Source organism: Mytilus galloprovincialis, chromosome 10 (genome assembly GCF_965363235.1).
Source record: "Mytilus galloprovincialis chromosome 10, xbMytGall1.hap1.1, whole genome shotgun sequence".
Classification (NCBI taxonomy): Eukaryota; Metazoa; Mollusca; class Bivalvia; order Mytilida; family Mytilidae; genus Mytilus; species Mytilus galloprovincialis.
Genome location: NC_134847.1, coordinates 13,601,627 through 13,616,194, shown reverse-complemented (window position 1 = coordinate 13,616,194; position 14,568 = coordinate 13,601,627).

The following is a 14,568-nucleotide window of genomic DNA, read 5'->3' as shown; positions in this document are numbered from 1 at the left end:
GCGTTTTTGCTTGAATTACCTTCATCAAACTTAGACATTTGAATGACAGAAATGTATAAGTACAAAGAAATGTTAAGAGCTGCATGACCAAATGGGATCTAAAGGCATAGCCAAATTAATATAAAGTCAAATTTGTCTAAGGGAGTTGAAACCTTAGTTTTGCAATATTTCATTATATATCAACAACAAATGATATGTTATTATTCATCTCAGGCCAGAAACACTGAACACATACTGGGAATAATAGAAAGCTAGCAGTGATTTCTACGAAGTTACTACAAAACACGTTAAGAATTTTGTTCATCCGAGGCACGAAAAATTAGAAAAAACTTACCTTGATGGTTTTATTTCCTTAATAAGAAGAAATTTCTAATTTTAACTACTAATAACTGGTAAAGTTTACATGAGGAACTAACTTTGAATAAAAGAAAATACAACTGCCAATCGGAAATATCTTTCCCCTTCTGGATTTGATTATACAATTGAGAATGGAAATGGGGAATATGTCATACAGACAACAACCCGACAAAGGAGCAGATAACAGTCGAAAGCCACCAATGGGTCTTCAATGCAGCGAGAAAATACCGCTTTCGGAAGTGTTTCTCAGCTGGCACCTTTATGAAAATGTGCACTAGTTCAGTGAAAACAGACTTCATAATAAACTCAAAACATAGCATATACATTTTCAAGAATTTACCATTGTTCTCAGCCCAACATTTGTCGACAAAAGATACGATTCTTTGTTTGCAGTAACGTGTGTCGTTCATAAAGTTACAATTCATCTTTAAAAAAATTACGATTCTACTAAACCATAAAATCAGTATGTCGAGCTGTTATAGATTTATTGTGTTGATTGTAAAACTATTTCAATAGGTATCAAATTTAGTTATTTTTTTACGAGGGAGAATGCTGCAGGATAAAATGTTGTACTTCATAAATGTAAGATACAAATGAAGCATAGAGAAAAGGTTTTGTATTACAGCATATATGATGATGAAACCTGCTATAAAGCACCGTCTTAGTTTGATTTAAAAGTTTGTGTGGTTTGGGTTATGACTGAGATATTTTAACGAAATATCGGTTTCTTCGTATATTTGTCATACAGATAAAACACCAGACGTCTTAGTGTTGTTCCAACCGCTAAAGACTCGGACAATGCGGTGTTATATGTAAATGTCATTATTTGGAATATCCAACTAGAGAACATGTGAATTACTGCAAAACTTGGAATCCAATATATACTTCTACATCATTATTCACGAAAGAGATTTTATATGGTAATAGATTAGTACAAATCATCCTTCTCTCTTTTCATATTAACACAAAAAGATGATAAATAGTTATTAAAGGTACCAGGATTATAATTTAAAACGCCAGACGCGCGTTTCGTCTACATAATACTCATCAATGACGCTCAGATCAAAATAGTTATAAAGCCAAAAAAGTAAAAAATTGAAGAGCATTGAGGACCCAAAATTCAAAAATGTTGTGCCAAATACGGCTAAGGTAATCTATTCCTGTGATAAGAAAATCCTTAGTGTTTCAAAGTTTTGTTACAGGAAATTTATACAAATGACCATATTATAATTGATATTCATGTCAACACCGAAGTAATGACTACTGGGCTGGTGATACTCTCGGGGTAATTATCCCATCTTTAGGCTGAATACTAAACCTTCTACAAATCCTTCTTTATAACGATATATAGCTTGGTCATCAGAAAACATGTTTCTAACTGCAATTCTTTCTACAGCTGATAGTGGTTGTCAGAAAAAATTTTATGATGCAAATAATACAGTGTCAATCATGTAAAGTATCTTCAACTACAATCTTTAACATTTTGCTGTTATATCAAATTAAGCTTTTTCTACACCTTTTGATACTATAACAGGTGCATAATTAAAATCATTAAACCGAGCGTGTTCTATGCAAATTAAAATTGTGGATCAAGTCATTCTTTTACGTCCTAATAGGTGTTTACCACCAGGAAATAAACCTTTACTTTTATAAAACGGAGACGGCTTTAACCTTCGTTACCTCTAAAGTATCAAGTATATTATTTATAGGTGGTAGTGTAATAAAAGTACAAACAGGAAAGTGAAACTTCCCGTAAGAAAAAAATTTAAATTATTAGTTTTATTCTTAAGGTACTGTTTGTTCATTTGAGAAAAAAGGGACGCTAGATTAAGAGAATATATAAGGAAACAAATTCACAATGGCGTTAAATCTAATTTATCAAAACGAATTCTTTAACATTTTACGCAAAATATATTCTAGTCGATAACACTTGGAATGACAACCAAACTAGGAGCTGTGTGATCAACTTTTAATTTTTACGTGTTACAATCAACTTCCTTTTAATACTTTTCAATATGATAAAATATCACTTTGTTCGTGTTTTTATATCAAATGCATTCATATTTTCCATTCATGGAAAATATATCATTTATGTTTTTATATTCTTGATGATTGAATAACACTGTTACATCAAAAATGAATCTGCTTTTTTATACTTACTTCAAGAAAGATTGTAGCATTAAAACATTTTCCCAAAGGTGGGATTTTATATGTTTTCCCTGAAAACATACAATGCATATTTTTTTGATAATTTTCTGAAAATTCTTCACTTTTGTTTTATTATCTTTTGTTATCCCTGTGATACTGTTTAAATTTCCATAAACATCATCTACAGCATTGTTTCGGCTATATCATGTACTATTGTAGCAAATTATTTTTCCTGAGTTTAAAAAAAAAGCCAGAGATTTCTGATACATATCGGCATCATTTTCTGAGATGTCTTGATCGAATACCTAGGCCTTGTACTTTTATACAAGAAAAATCTTTGAACATAAAAATAAGGAGATGTGGTATGGTAACCAATGAGACAATTATCAACCATGGTCGGCTATAAAAGGTCCCATCATGAAAATATGGAACAATTCGCCGACAAAAAAGTAATAGCCTAATTTATCAATCATATAATATAGCGGGTTTTTTGTAGGATTGTTATTTAGCAGTGTTTAAAGCTCATGATTAGAGGTTGTCAAACATCCAGTGACAAATATTGCATGCATACAGGAAAATATCAGGTAGAATATACGTGGAGAGTTGTCCATTGACAAGCATACTACATTTTCTATTTTATTAAAAGACATGCATACTATGATTGATTTATTTCTGAAAAATAGAATGTATTACAAAAACATTGTTATAATGTTTAAATAATCTTTCTAGGCGTTTCTAAAACAAGATGACAAGCATTTCAAAGGAAGACGAAGACTATGCCGGGATGAGTGCGTTACTGTCTGTAATCTCACCTCGTGCAGTAAGCACTTTTGTTTCATTGGGAATTTCATTTATCCTGCCTTGATGCATCCATTATAAAAGCTTACAACAAATTGATTGGCCTTAGATTAGTTAACCAATCACAATGAATCCCTATGTTTCCGCGTATTGGTAGTTAAAAAATAAATTAATGTAATAATTTAAATGAATGTAAAATTGACTTTAGTAAGGTGTAATTAAAAAATATCGATTGACCCAGGATATTATAGAACAAAATTCATCAAAACCTAGAAAAATATTACAGGTCAAAATAAAGTGAAAACCTAATGAGCACTATGTTGTCAAATAAGTGCTCTGGTGTGTTTTTCTATCTATCATGTTTAACAATCAAATGCTTAAGGTATAATTTAACTAGTATAATGGAAATAAATAATGGCCTTTCTTAGTCTGAAAGGGGCAATAACACTTTATAAAAATAGTTGTTTTATATATCAGAATTAGGATTATTCCATCAATGTCATTTACATTGATATAAGTCCTCTATAATTATGTATATGAAAGTTCTGCCAAGAAGAATTGAAGTGACCATGAATTGGGATCAAAACATGATAATTATATTGTAGACATATATTTTGGCAAGATAGTTGATTTTTTCAAATCAATTTTCTCAATAAAAAAAATGTGCTAAATTAAGGCTTCTATATGAATCATTAACCCTTGTTTTCTCCTGCAACATGACGGAGAGGCAAAGGGATATATTGACATATGTCCGTACAAATCATCCGATAGATCCTTTCCTGAAAGTCTTCATACTTTTTTCTATATCAATGTCAGTAGACAGAGTAGACTGCCTTGTTCATTTGAATTTTTTCAGGAAACTGGCATTGTTCTTTTATAATTTAAGTAGTAGTGTATGACATTTGTGAATACTAAATCATGTAATATAATTTAGGACTGATTGTGATTTTGTGTGGAAATTTTTCAAGATTTTGTTAGGATTTCGAAATCTTATTAATAAGTACTTAAAGAGTCTACTATAAAAATGCTCATTTGGTCTATACATTAAAAGAAATGATCTAAATTGTTCTATGATAAGACAAATCTAACAGCGTCTTAAATTGGTAAAATTTTATGTCCAACCTAAAATCAGTGAAGTATTTAAAACCCAGTCATTCTGTGTAAAATCTTTGCTACATACATTATTAAATCCGAGCTGTATTGCGCAATAAGTAGAAATTATAAGTAGAATCATAGCTAAAAGTAGATATAGCATCATATGATTACTTCTTAAGAAGAAATAAAGTTAAAAATTCCCTGTGCATTACAAAAGAGGTACGACAGATACCAGAGGGAGTTGGTACTGTTAATGTTATTACTACCTCTGGGTCGATACCTCTGCTGGTGGACTGTTAGTCCCCGAGGGTATCACCAGCCCAGTAGCAAGTACTTCGGTACTGGCATGACAATAGGATTTTTTGGTGAAATAAAAATTTGCTGTTACAAAATGTTAGACATTATTATAAATTAAGGAATGTATCTCCCTCATACAAAGCTCTGATTCCTTTCACGGATTTGGCTGTACTTTTTTGACCTTTTGGAATATAGCTCTTCACCTTTTATATAAGCTTTGGATTTCACATAGTTTGGCCACGAGCATCACTGAAGAGACATGTATTGTCGAAATGCGCATCTGGTGCAGGAAAATTGGTACCGTTAATGTTATTGTCAAACTCATAAATCAAAAATAAACTGACAACGCCATTGCTAAAAATGAAGAAGACAAACAGACAAACAGAAATCCACCATTGTTGATGTTTTTGTTTTGTTACCGTTAACTTATTCGAATTATTGTATTTACAAATAGACAATAATAACTTCAATTATTATATAGCTTTATATATTCAATTTCCAGTAAAAAAATAAATATCAGAAGTTTTAAAATCTCATTTGATTTTTACCCATTTTGTTTTGGAAAACAACAAGTATGTGCTAGGTATAACATGTACAATTGGTCATTGCAAACGACCACAGTACTTGTAACCTAAACGTTATTATTTTACAGGAAATTGACTGACCGGTGAATGATCAGTGACGGATCTTTGACTGATCAAAAAATGATCTGGCATAGATAACCAAACTAATTCGTCAGTTTCCTAAACTTTAAACTAAAATTGACAATTAGGGATGGTTGTAGACGAAACTTTGCGATAAAAGAGTTGATTTTAGATGACAAATTATGGACTATACGTTTCATGTATCAACATTCCAGCTGTGGCTGTATATACAAAAAAAACCGGTTAGTTGATACGATATTTCACATTATTATTTCCTTGAAAGAGGGTTGCTGCCTACATGAATGCTATCAAACTGCTGCCTACCAGTGGCGTAGCTATGTCTTTTTTACGTGTACGCCAGAACCTTGGTGGTTCCAAGCAGGTCTATTTCATAGCATTCACCCCGGGGATTTTGACGAATTATTGAGAAAGAAATATCATTCCTATCATTAAAAATGTTGTTAAGGTGCAATATGAGAGTTCGTTAAGGGTTTTGCAAAAGCTGAATCAGGCAGTTATCAGTTCTTGTGTTAATTTACGTTTTTTGATTGAGTTTAGCCTTCCAATTGATATTGTATCGTGTGTTTTTCTATGCTGTGATGTTATACTATTGTCTCAGTAAAAGGCAGAAGGTTTGGTACCATTAAAACGTTTAAACCTGCTGCAAATGTTCGCACCTGTCCTAAGTCAGGAATCTGATGTACAGTAGTTGTCGTTTTTTTTTATGTAATTTATACGTGTTTCTCGTTTTTCGTTTTTTACATAAATTAGACCGTTGGTATTCCCGTTTGAATGGTTTTACACTTGAAATTTTGGGGCCCTTTATAGCTTGTTGTTCGGTGTGATCCAAGGCTCTGTGTTGAAGGCCGTACCTTGACCTATAATGGTTTACTTTTATAAATTGTTATTTGGATGGAGAGTTGACTCATTAGCACTCATACCACATCTTCCTATACCTATTTACAGCATTTAAAAAAATCAAAACATTTTCTTTCCATAATCTTTCTTGAGCTGTAATATTTACTTTTGCCAAAGTTTCATGACAAACAACATTATCAATAAAGGTTTAAAAACATTTCATGTAACAAAAAACAGACTTTGTTAATTTCTGTCAATAAAATACTGATTTTTTTAAACTTCAGACATTAATCATAAAAAGCTTCTGCCCAAACTTTGATAAAATTCGATGAAGTTTTGACAAAGAAATTGATGCGTTACAAACTAACCCCTCTCTGTATCCACTAGTTAATTGCAAAACGAAATTCATTTTATCTGTAAAATTCGGGAAAAGTAAACATATAATTTTATCATTATGCTATGGATACTCTTTTGATCAAAAAACAGTTTCTGTCCAACTATCGTACAATTTCACGAAGATTTGACAAAGTTATTGATACTAGTATTTGAATTTTTTAACCGCATACTGAACCTTATTATTTACCGTCGCCAACGAAATTTAGGATCTCTGTCTTGCTTTTGCAACTCTAATGTCACAGACTCGAAAAAAATGCAAGACACATATTGAGTCTCAGCAGATCATGAATAATAAATTTCTTGAAAGTAAAGGAAAGTGAGTAAAATTCGCAGTAGATTCAAACTTTGACAGAAAATGTACAAATATAACTTATTACCATTTGGTTAAAAAAGGTACATTTCGTCACTTTTATTCGCTATCACAAGTCACAAAAAGAAGAATTGCCAGGCTAATGTGCTTTTAACCAGTTCTTTTTATTTTCTTCAGATAAAATTTTATTTTATCAAAATTCAAGTGTACGCCCGGGCATTTTGACGTAAACGTAGCTACGCGCCTGCTTACAGGAATGCTATCAAACTAACAGTTTCAAGTTGGAAATTGAAGACATCCTTTCGAAAGTATTATCGATGTCATCATGAGTTATAAGACCGAAATGTAATATCTGTTTCACAGATGACAAAAGATATGTCTCAATTGTTGCAGTTACAATGCCGTCATCTTTTCCTCAAGTGTGACCAGACATAACAGATGTTTACACCGTGTAAGCTACATTTCAATTTCCTCAACTCGCGAATGTTTTTTTTCTGCCAATGTCTCGAGTGAAGCCCTTCATTGATTCTTATACAAATAAAAAGTCATAGGTCATTCCAGAGAGCAAAATTCAAACGGTTGTTTGTTGCAAATTATTATGCAGTCATGTGTTGAATGTGCTCACAATATGTTGAATTTAGAAAATGCATTGTTACCTTTGCCACAAAATATCATTGGATTAAAACTTGCCATTGATCAATCTATTACAAGTGTTGCCAGATACATTTCTGCGATTGACTTTTTTTTTGACTGTGTTAAACACAAATCTTCTGATTGCAGGTTACATACACATGTCTTGAAAATTGATAAGGATTCAAACTTGTCATCCTGATACACCTGTAACCTACAGGCCACCATTATTTTTGTGAGTTTATTTTGGAAACAATAGGTCCCACTGAGACTGGTTGATTAGTCTTTTCTGTTTGAGGTCTTTTAATTTGTTGGTTTCTTTCTTAACAGATGCTGCTAAACAAGATGGAGCAAAACTCGTACTGCACGAGGGGAGATTCCAGACAGCAACAAACTCATTCGGACATAGTTCTCTTCTTCCTGACATATTGTTGTCATTCTATTTTCCCCACTACTCTGACTGGTTTTCTTGTTTTCCATTATTCAAATGGTACACTCCGTCTTCCTATTGTTCTTAAAGATTAATAATAATAAATCTAAATTAAAAACATTAGTTCTAAAAAATAAAAATAACAAAAATACTGAACTCATGGAAAACATTGTTACAGGCATTTTCTAATGTAGAGTCTTGTTTTATGGCTAGTCAAACCTCTCAGTTATGACAGTTGTCTAGACTAGTATTGCATTATATTGACTCTATTGTGTGGAGCAAACTTAATAGGTTAATATGACAACAAGAGTGCACACGCTGATATTTCTCACCTTGTTTATTTATCGTTGATTTTAAGTTGATAGTATTAAATATAAAGCTTTACTACAATTATCACATTAACTTAACAGGATTCAAGAAAATGAGGTCAGATCAGATGAACCAAACGAGAAATGCATGTACATCTTACAATCCTTCAATACACCAAGTAAAGTTGACCTACTGCTTATAGTTTCTAAGAAATAGATTTAACCAAGAAACTAAACATTGACCAATTAACCATGACATTCAGGTAAAGGTCAGATGATAACTGTCAGACAGACATATACTCCTCACTATCCATCCATACAACAAATTTAGTTGACCTTCTGTTCATAGTTTATGAAAAACAGACCAATACACAAAAACCCCAACACAGAGAAATGAATGTAAAAATGAAGTCAAAATCAAATATATTTGCCAGACTGACATGTTCATCATAAAATATTTCCATACACCAAATAAAGTTGACCTATATAATATGAGAAAAAGACCAAAACCCAAAAATTTTGCTTTGACCACTGAACCATGAAAAGAAGGTCAAGGTCAGATGACACCTGCCAGTTGGACATGCACATCTCATAATCATTTGCACATACTAAATATACTTATCCTTTTACTCATAATAAGAAAGAAATTAACATCAAACAAAAAATCTTAACTTTTTTCTCAAGTAGTCACCAAAACATGAAAATGAGGTCAAAAAAAGAAAAATGGACAAATGGCAGACGAAACTTGGTAATATAAGACATCCATATACAAAGTATGTACGATCTAGGTATTCAACCTTCTAAAATATAAAAAAAAAGTTAGCTAACGCCGCCGCCGCCTCATGATCACTTTCCCTATGTTGAGCTTTCTGCGACAAAAATTGGCCATGGGGTACAACAGTCACACATATTACACATTGTTCATGCAATTCAAGACCATTTATAAGTAAAATACGGATTTGTTTTTACCAAAATTTACTTCTTGATACTATCTTATGATTAAAAAAACAGGCGTCTGTTCAAGTTTGATAGAAATCAAGGATAATTAAAGAAAGTTATTAAAAAATCTAAAACTTTAACCACAGATTGATTGTTATGTTCACTGGCAGAAAAATTAAGTCCATTTATAAGTAAAATACGGATACTACTTAGTGAACAGGATTTTTTTTTACAAAATATACTTCTTGATACTATCTTATGATCGTATACAAGCTTCTGTTCAAGTTTGGTAGAAATCCAGGATAGCTGAAGAAAGTAATAAAAATTTAATAAACTTCAACCACAGAGTGAATGTAATGTTAACTGGCAGAAAAACTAAGTCCATTTTTAAGTAAAAAACGGATACACAGGATTATTTGTTTTACAAAATTTACTTCTGGATACTATTTTATCATCATAAACAAGCTTCTGTCCAAGTTTATTAGACATCCAGGATAGTTTAAGAAAGAAATTAAAATTTAAAAAATTGTTTTACTACAGAGTGAATGTTGTTTTAACTGGCAGAAAAACTAAGTCCATTTATAATTAAAATACGGATACACATGACATGTACAGGATTTATAAAAATGTCTTATCAAACTGTTGATGTAACAATAGTAAGGTGAAGAGAATATGACCTTAAAAATCCTACAAAGTATGAAAAACTTTATGTCAAAAGTGTGACCGAGCCTTGATGTGCTTCAGACTCAGGACTAATTATGACTCAGGGTAAGAAGGCCAGATGAAAACCATTACCATTTAGCACAGAGGATTATTAAAAATTATAAATCAACACATGCTATTAAGTTGTAATAATCCCTGAATCATCATTAAAAACTAGAAAGTAAAAGTTTATTTTTGACACTCAAATGAAACTTATAATTCAAGGGTGCGGTTGTCTCTCTTACATCATGTTTTTTACTGCTTTTCAAGTCGACACTAAAATCTATTAAATATGGTGAAGTTGTCTACCGTGTGACAGACATAAAAGATTATTTAAAGCAACAATCAAATTGTCTAGAGTGAATAGTAAGATTTGTAATTACATGTTATCAATTGATAGTGAAGTTGTTTCCCCTTTATCACTAAATCCTCATTGTTCATCACCTGTAAGTAAAGATAGACAATTTCGAAATACATCTATGAATTCTATTTCCAGGAAAATAGAAACAATACTTACAACTGAATATCTATTTTACATGACAGCATAATAAATTTTCATCAGATATGATTGCAAACAAATTCATTTAACAAGAATTTGGACTTCACTTTTACATAAGATCAGAACCAGAGACAATCTCTAGCGCAGAGTTCATATCCGTTCCATACATGCTCTGTATTACTACTCTTCATATTCAGTGCAGTGTTATGAAGTATTGAACAGAACAGATATGATCTGCGCGGGAGATTGAACCATAGACACAGATACATGTATATGTTACTTGTATACATTACGTTCTGACCAGGTGACCTGAGGCGGTTTTTTTAGATGTGGGCATGTGACCTATGGGGAAACCCTATTTCTATCCCTATTAAAATCTGTAGATTTTAGGAATTTGTTTTGGTGACTCAATCTCAATGACATGTGTTTGATGCATTTAATGTGTTTGAGCTTTTGGTTTTGACATTTGATTAGGGACTTTCCGTTTTGGATGTTCCTCAGAGTTCAGTATTTTAATGAGTGTACTTTTTATGCATAGAATTGTGGATTTTATGATAAACTGTACGTACTGAATTTTTTTTTAACTAATTGCAGTAGAATATATATAGTTTGTTAACTTATTTAGTAATCAGATGGAGCTCTTTAAAAGAAATGAAGACCATCTTGTGTGATTTGCTTTTCATGGGTTCTTCTTCTTCTTCTTGGTGATAAATTGTACGTATTAATATTTTATAACAAATTGCAGTAGAATGTAGTTTGTTAATTTATTTAATAATCAGTCTTCTTCTTCGTTTTCTTGAGGCTTTTACCGGTAAAGTGTTCCATTCCCTGATTGATCTTGGAAAGAAAGAGTATCTGTATTGGTCTTTTAGAGTACGCTGTTGGTGTATGCGAAGACCTCCTCTGGTCCGTGAATCTCCAGGTTTGTAGTAAATTGGTGGGTCAATGTCTACCAATCTGTTCTGTAATTTAAAGGCCATGGTGAGGCGGTCTTTGCAGCGGCGATCTTTAAGTGGCTTCTATCTTCCTTCTCAGGAAACCTAGTGTCCTTAATGCTTTACATACCGTATGGACGATATATGTCTTCCACTGTAGGTCGTGATTGATTGTGACTCCTGAGTACTTCACGTGTTCAACTAAATCTAAGATGTGACTATGTAGTTGGTAGTTCCTAATCAGTGGATTTCTTTTGTTGGTAATCCGTATCACGAAGCACATCTCGTGATGGAAATTCATCTGTCATCGTAACACCCACTCTTTGAGTTTGTTCAGGTCGTCTTTTAGTGTCTGATTGTTTATTTTGTTATTATCTTTCTACAAACTAGGCAGTCGTCTGTAAATAATCTTGCCTGGTGGATTGTGGCAGGTCATTTATGTAAACCAGAAATACACTGGGGTTAATTTGATGTCCGTAACGGCAGTAACGTATATCCAAAGAGGACAGATGATGTTTCTGGTCAATATTTCTTTTGTCAAATCTGCAATAATTTTGTATTATTCTGCGGTATTTCGTGTCTTATTTAAAGTTTTACCAAGTTTGAAACTGAACTACAAAGCTTCTTTTCATAGGTCAACCGCTAAATGGAGACCATTTTTCCAATCTCCAGTCACTCTTGGGGGTCTTGAAATGTATTGTTTGATTAAGATTTCAATACAATGTTGACTGTGATACTTTGTATCCCATTTTTGATATTATTACCTGTTATGTCTGTTTGCTTTGCTCAAAAGTTATTGTTAATACAATGAAATTCTATGTGACTCTCATACAATGGAGAGGCTTATCTAGCTATACAACCAGGTTTAATCTACCATTTTCTACGTAAGGAAATGCTTGTATCAAATAAGGAATATGACAGTTGTTATCAATTCGTTTTGTGTGGGGTTTTTTCATTTGCTAAAGGACAGTTGTCCGTTCTCAATTTTACTTATATTTGGTTGGTAATAAGCTACAAAATATCCGTCATCTAGCTCACTATGCATGCTGCTGACTATATAGAAATACAGAATTGGTAGCCTGGTCAATATTTCACATAATAATTTTAAGACTTCGAAGAACAATTCTAATTCATATTTCTTACACTTTTAATAACCAGACACATTTATATCATTTCAAACATGATTGAATTGATTAGAATTTAAATCAGTTACGTCTATCAATTTTACCGGTTACGTATATCATTCAAAATGTATTTACTTCAGTTACCCCTATCATCACGATATTTTAGATGGCTGTTTTCTCAATTTAGCGGTTGAATTATGAAAAAAAAACCTTAGAATTTCGGTTTCAAATTTAGTAAAATGTTAAAAAAAAAAGACACGAAATAAAACATTATTATAACAAAATTGACAACAGAAATATTGATCAGAAACGTCGTCCGCCATCTTTCGATATATGTAACTGCAGTTACTGATATCACATTTGCCCAAGTGAGGAATAAGAATGACTGTCCCCTGTAGCACCCCTGAGATGATGTCTATAGGTCGATTTCATGCCATCCAAGCAATACAGATTGTGTGATCTTCCTTAGGAAGTCTTGAACCCATTGGAGTGTAACTCCTTGTATACCGTAAAGGTCCATTGTTTTGGAGGAGTGTCTTGTGGGGCACATTGTCAAAATTGCTGGAGGAATCTAGCAGGATGATGTCTGTTTGTTCTCCTCAGTATAAATTCTTGCCAATTTTTATCTTGGGTTACCATGAGTTGAGTTTCGCAAGATCTTTTTGGTCTGAAACCGTGTTGATGGTCACATAGGAAATGGTGATGGTCAAAGTGATCCATGATGGTGCTGACCTGAGAACAATATGTTCCAATAGTTAACAGCATATCGAAGTCAATGAGACTGGTCGGTAGTTTGAAGCTGTTTGTGTTTTTTGTTCACTTTATTTTTAATACTCGTATAATGTCGGCAGTTCGCAAGTCTTCGAGAATGGTTCCTGTGTCTAAAGTATTGTCAGGTATGGTGATACTATGTGCTTCCTTAGGTACATAAGCTGGAATTTCATCAGGCCTAGTGACCTTGAAATGTCTAAGTCAACGGAGTAGCTTGTAAAATCCGGCCTGGCTGACTGTGATATTATCCATAGTTGGAAATGAACTTGGTCCCATATATGGCATGTTATGTATGTCCTCTTTTGTGTTGACTGATTGAAATTGCTGATTTAATATTTAAGCTTTAGTTGGTGTATCCCTGTTCAGTAGTCCATCGATTTGGTTGCTCCATGAATAACCCTGAATTCTTTCTGTAGCTTTGCCTTGAAGAATTTGTAACGTTGACAATTTTTAGTGTTTTTCGTTTTTTTAGCCTTGGTGTATGCTCGCTGTTTTTAATTGCTAATTTCCCGTACCTGTGTGTTCTTCCAAGGGTGACCATACATCTCCTTAGTCTGTTTTGTTGGTACATATGTGGTCATTAAATTCTGGATGATGTTTTAGAAATTAATCCACATTTGTGTTGTTGTCACTGGACTTGGTGGTTTGAAATTCAGTGAAGTTATCAGTACGACTTTTCTTAATTCCCTCCATACCAACTTTTTTCCAGAAGTCACGGTTCTACTGATTGGTTTTGGTCTTGTTACTTTTTCTGCTAGGTCTAATAATACGATGTCATGGTCGATGTTTTCGATTAGTGGAAGTGTCTTACATCTCTCAAGATGACCCGGATGTGATGTAAACATAAGGTCCAAAGTATTTTCTCCTAGAGTCTGTTTGTCCACAAATTGTCGGACGCTTAGGTCTGCGGTCATCTTAATGAAAGCTTGATTGACCTGTGCTGGTATTTGATTGCTGTGTGTATCATATGTGGTCCAATTTTAAATGTCTGGAAGATAAAAGTCACCTCCGAATAGGAAAATGTTGTTCTTATGTTTCTCTCATAGGTTTTTGATTTCTGCCAACATGGCCAATGTTGTAATATATATCCTGGGTCTTGTTTATTTTGGTGGTCTATAGTTTCAAGTATGACATCTGGTCTTGTATATTCAAATTAAACCTGCAGGTCGTTACGTTTATCTTTTATACTCTGACAATTGATAATGAGTACTCCGTGTGTACTCAGCTGTCGTTTTGATGGTGAAGCCTTCGATATGTCTGGCTTTGGTGATGATGCGGCTTGTGGGTGACTAGTTCCAACCCAGGATAAAATGGGGGTCCAACCAGG